We start from the raw sequence: 5,567 nt of genomic DNA, 5'->3' as shown, positions 1-5,567 counted from the left end.
CCGACCAGCATTTGTGAAAATCTTTTATACCCCATGTGTACATGTCCAAACCCACCAGCCCAAATCCCTTGAGGCTTACAAAGGAAGGGTAAATACAATCACAATAACCCCATCATTCACGTGTTATGTGTTCAAACAGTTAATAATCAATAAGCCCGCAGTTACATTCCAACCAGTTAATAACCGATAAGCCTGTGGTTACATTCCGATAGATACTGTCTGGAGGCAGGGGTGATTAGTGATGTGATCTTCAAGATTCCCCTGCCCAGAGGGGGTCTTATGCTTCCATTGTCATTCCCACAGGTGCTAAGCACAGAGTTCAGAGTCCACTGGAGAGGTGGCCGCGCACGACCAGCACGGACAGGCCTGAGATGGAGTCCAGGCCCTATGAATTCCTTCTTCATTCCCCCCTCTTGATGCTCTTAGTTTCCATAACGAGCATTCATTCATAGGAATATATTGTACCTTAGCCTTCCTGCCACCCACAGGAGAGAATGCTATCAACCTCTGGGTTACAAAATTCACAAGGCATTGTAGGAAGCAGGGCCCACAAAGCAGTATGATCAAGATTACTATAACAACAGTTACAGTGGTTTTCCACCAGTCTCCCTTTACCCAGGAGAGGACTGAAGTCCAAAATGGAATATTTTCATTAGACATGGCTTTCACTTGATTTCGCATATCCTCCAAGGTAGTAGATACATTTTCAGACAGGTCAGGGATGTACACACAACATTCAACTTTAATTATGGCGCAAGTCCCTCCTTGGGCTGCTATGAGTATGTCTAATGCCATCCTATGTTGAATTACTGCCTTCCTCATCTGAATCTGTTCGTTCAAAGCTTGAATGGCTTTAGTACTGTCTAAGAGGGCCTGTTTAGTGAAATTAGTTAAGGCCTCTACCTTAACCATGATATCAGTTGTCCCTACAGAGGGTACAAACAAGGCAGCAAGATAGTCATACCATTGGAACACGGATCATGTCCATCTTGCATGCAGATAAGGCAGGTTTACTGGAGGCTGGTGTAGGCTAGGCTTAATACTGCCATGGGCGAAAGCAAATCCTAATGTGCAACGCCCCACCCAGCCAACTGGTAACCATGGCCATAAGTTAAGCCCACAGAGCCAATGGGTCTCATTGGGGGCTACCCAGTGGATTCCAGGATTATATTTCCAGTCGGAACCGGGCCACTGAGCAGACTGATTGGGGTGACAGGTAACTTCCAAGATTTGTTTACATTGTTCAGGGGACAAATAACCCATATATTTTAATTCTTTTGGGTCTAGGGGACGGTCTCCAAATCCAACTTTCTGTTCTTTTTGTTCCCAGCAAATAGTAGCAGGGGCAATCAACTGTCCTTTCTCAGGAGTCATCCAGAAATATTCATCCCAAACGTGGTAGTATTGCTCAAGGCACCGGAAGGCCTGTCCCCCTTTTGTAAGGGAGCCCTTTTCCTCTTTAATTTTCATATATGAGGTATAAGCCTTTGTTGTCTCCGTAAGGCTGGTGTTCATGTTAAATGTAACCCTATGTCCCTGGCCAATTGTTGGCTTCTTCTTACACCAGGAGAGCAAAGAAAGGTTATGGTTGGTGAGAGAGAGGAAAGTTCCTTTCTGTTGTTCTAAAAAGGAAAGTCCCCATAACAGAGTGACGATACCCACCAGGGGAGTCTGTCCATTACTGACAGGGGCATAGCCCCACATACACAGCAGTTGGCAGAGTTGTGGCCCACGAGATGAAGATGTTGTCCTGTGCAGGAGCAGTGGTCAGGTTCAGAGTTGCATTGGTGAGGCCGAGCAGCAGGAGTCGTTTACCCAGCTCCATCCTATAGAGGGCTTGTCCGGAACCTGGAACCTCATTTTCTTCTTCCTCCTCAGAATGACCTTGGTTTCCCGTGGGTCCGTGGGTCCTTCTGGGTGGTCCACTCGGCGTCCTCCAGGTCAGCGTGGTATGCCTTCTTCGCTCTGGTGTGATGGATCAAGGGACAATACCTGCAACTTTAACTGCAGTAGGGGTAGTTAGAATAACATAAGGGCCCTTTCACCAAAGGTCTAGCAAATCATGTTTCCAAGCTTTACACTTGGTCACCAAGTGTAAACTCATGACTCTGTTCCCCAAGGGGAATGGCACCCTTTCTTGTACAAACTTAGTTACCTGATTTATTACCTTACCCAGTTCCATCTGCTGTGAAATCCTATCCCCCCCCCTTACCTGAGGCAAATTTGTTGACACCTGTTTTATTATGGGAGGAGGCTTCCCATACACAATTTCGTATGGAGAATAGCCTTGGGACTGTGGGGTCATCCTGAGTCTGAGCAGAGCCATTGGAAGCAAGTCCACTCAGGAGCAGTCAGTCTCTCTGATCCACTTGGAGAGTCTCTTTAAGTGTCCGGTTAGTTCATTCCACCATCTCAGAACTTTGGGCCTATATGCAGTGTGCAGTTTCCATTTTAAAGTTTTGCTTACTTGTTGTACTAAATCACCTACAAAAGCCGGGCCATTGCCTGATCCAATGCTGGTAGGACTATTTCCCTAAGCAGGCACCGGGCTACTTCTGATGCTCTTTCAGTCCAGGTAGGAAAAGCTTTTACCCATCTCAAGAACATACATACCATGACCAGCAGGTAAAGGTAGTGTCGGTGAGGTTTCATTTCAGTGAAGTCCACTCCCAGGTGTTCAAGGGGCAGTGTGCCTTTCAGCTGAATACCCGGAGGTTTTTGTCTGAATACCCGAGAGGCAGCATTCACCTGTGAGCAGGCAGCATGGCCTAGGTGGGTCGCTCCACTTGGCAATTCCCACCATCCCTTTTCAGTCTTGGCCCCTTCCGCTCTGGCTAACCTGACAGCCATTGTCCTTGTTTTATCAGGCTAGTGCCATCAGTATATAGGACCCAGTTAGGGTCTGGAACCTTGAGCCCTTCTTTAAAACAAACCCCAGATACCTTACTTCCTCTTTGTAGATCTGTGCCTTCTTCTTCGATACCGGGTAACCTGCTTCCATCAACAGCTGGAGCAGTGCATTTGTCCCTTTCCAGCATTTTTCCTCGGTCTCGGCAGCCAGCAGCAGGTCATCCCCGTATTGTAGGAGTTGACATCCATGTTCTACCGGATGGAATGAGTCCAGATCAGAAGCCAAGGTTTCCCCAAAGATGGCTGTGGAGTTTAAGAACCCTTGTGGGGGAGTCCAGATGGGCTGTTATTTGGTGCTCCCGACTGGATCTTCCCATTCAAAGACAATGATGGGCTGTGACGCTGGGGCGAGGCGTATGCAGAAGGCATCCTTGAGATCTAGGCAAGTGTAAACTTTAGTCCTCAGCGGGAGGAGGCTAAGTAAGGTATAGGGGTTTGGAACAGTGGAGAGTAAAGTCACAGTAGCCTGGCTGACTAGCCTGAGATCTTGTACAGGCCTATAGTCCTGTCCTCCTTCCTTTTTGACTGGCAGGATTGGCGTATTCCAAGCCGACTGGCACTCTACTAGAATGCCTGCTGTTTCAATCTATTGATGTGGGGCAATATGCTGGTTCAGGCCTCTATCCATAGCGGGTACCAGGCACCATCACGGTTAGAGTTTCATTATCACTGGGGCGTGATGTTTAGTCAGCCTGGGGGGAGGGGGTGTTGTCTTCCAACCAGACCTCAGGGAATAATTGAGTTAGCTCTCTCATGCTCTTCTGGCCCACCCAGTTCTGCCTTCAGGGGCTCAAGCAACCTCTACTCATCTTGGGTTGGTATTGAGAGAGAGGGCAAATAAGTCATAGTCCATCCAGAAGGTGGGCCTCTCCTCAGGGGAGAAAGTCACTTGTGCTCCTAGTTTGGAGAGCAAATCTCTTCCCAACAGGGGTACTGGGCACTCAGGAATGTTCATGAATCACTTGGTGCCCTCCCCCCCATCTGACATTTTCTGGGCTGGCAAAATGATTTAATCATCTCTTCTCCCGATACCCCAGTTACATCAGTAGTCTTTTGGACAGTGGTGCCACAGGTTTTGTTACTACCGACAGTTCTGCTCCTGTATCCACCATGTTTTGGTCCCCCACTTTTACGGTTACCATGGGCTCTCAGGGACCTGATATCTCTGAGCCCTAGCAGCCCTAGTTAATTTCCAAGTCAGCAAGCCCCACAACTGGGGGAGCTTCCTCTTCCTTCCTCGCCTTAGGGCATTCATTCTTCCAGTGGCCAAAACCTCGGCACACTGGTTTGGCTGTAACGGGCCCAGGGCCTCCCTTGGGACCGGGTGAAGGACTGTCCTGTCCCTGGGGCAGATGAGGTTTTCCGGAGGGCCCGAGATAGACTTTCCCAGAGCAGCAGCTAGCACTGTAAGTCTCTTGTCTGTTCTCTTTTATTCCCTCCAGCTCTCTGGCAGAGCGCTGTCTCTGCTTAATTCCAACGTCTCCCTCCCCCTCTTGTCAGTACTCACCGGGAGAGGCGGGTATAGCTTGGGCGGTTCGGTTGGAGCCGGATCCTGGAAGTGTTGGCCAGAGGCTTCTGTCACCGGGATCAGAGAGCCTGCCCAAACAGCGGCTCTACGAACTCCGGGAAAGGTGGCGGAGGAGCAGTGGCTGTTGCAGAAACTTCACCTGGCCCTGGGTCGGGCATTAAGGCGGCCTCTGGTCCTGGTGAAGCACTGGGAGGCAGGCGTGTCCTGTAGAATTTCCTTTTTTATCATCAGTCAATTTTTGTGTCATTATTATTTTTCCCTTTCCCTTCTGGATCCAGAACCTTGTCCAAGTAGGAGGGTCTCAAGCTAACCCTAGCCATGAGTCAATAGATGGATATTGATCCAGGTGTCCTGGCTCTCCTGTGTTTAAGTTCACAGTGTTCTCTGGTGGCCATCCTGCTCCCATAGGGGTCCATTCGACCTCACAGAGTATGTGGAGGCAGTTAGGCTTCATCTTCACCCCATAGTCTCCTCCTAATCCCTTCTTTAAATCTTTAATCATGTTGCCTTAGATTCACTTCCCCCCATCTTGCTTACCTTCTCAGACCTTCTTCTACTTTTCCTTTTCGTTCTGTCTACGAAGTTCTCAGTACCCTATGTACTTCTGATATTTCCACTCAGTGACACTTAAATTGCCATCCTGCCTCCTTCCTAATTGGGGTGAGAAGAGCCTTACCTGCCAGATCCCAGAGGGAGAACGGGGATCGGCATGTCTTCACCTGCCGGTCAGCACAGCTGAACCAGAACATCACATGGTCCGAGACTGTTTCTCCCTTAAAGTCCGTTCTGCCTTGGTGGGCTTGATCAGGTGCGGATGAAAACACAGATGGGTTAAATATCCCATGTCCCAGGCCATCTCTGGAAAAGCCAATTCATACTCACTTCTGTATCCCCCTCCTTCTAGCCTAACAATTCCGAGGGGGTCAAGAATTTCACAGCAGACAGGACACCTCCTGGGGGAGGGCAGAATACGAGCATACAAGGACCAGTTTCCTATCCTAAAAATCCCCTGGCGATCGCTTGGTAATAATTTTCCCCAAGACGGCGTGGACACACCTCCTAAATGACCCTCACAAATTTCCTTCCTAAACCCTAGCATGCTTGTCGACCTGTGTACCAAGCAATCGCC

The 5,567-nt window shown here is 49.0% G+C and overlaps 1 pseudogene; it reads right to left on the bottom strand.

The window, feature by feature from the left end:
- Window positions 1-422: 422 nt before the first annotated feature.
- On the bottom strand, window positions 423-1,825 carry LOC136162238 (endogenous retrovirus group PABLB member 1 Env polyprotein-like; annotated as a pseudogene).
- Window positions 1,826-5,567: the final 3,742 nt, after the last annotated feature.

This window comes from Muntiacus reevesi, chromosome 1 (assembly GCF_963930625.1).
Source record: "Muntiacus reevesi chromosome 1, mMunRee1.1, whole genome shotgun sequence".
Lineage (NCBI taxonomy): Eukaryota > Metazoa > Chordata > Mammalia > Artiodactyla > Cervidae > Muntiacus > Muntiacus reevesi.
This window is presented reverse-complemented; position numbering and strand designations above follow the sequence as displayed.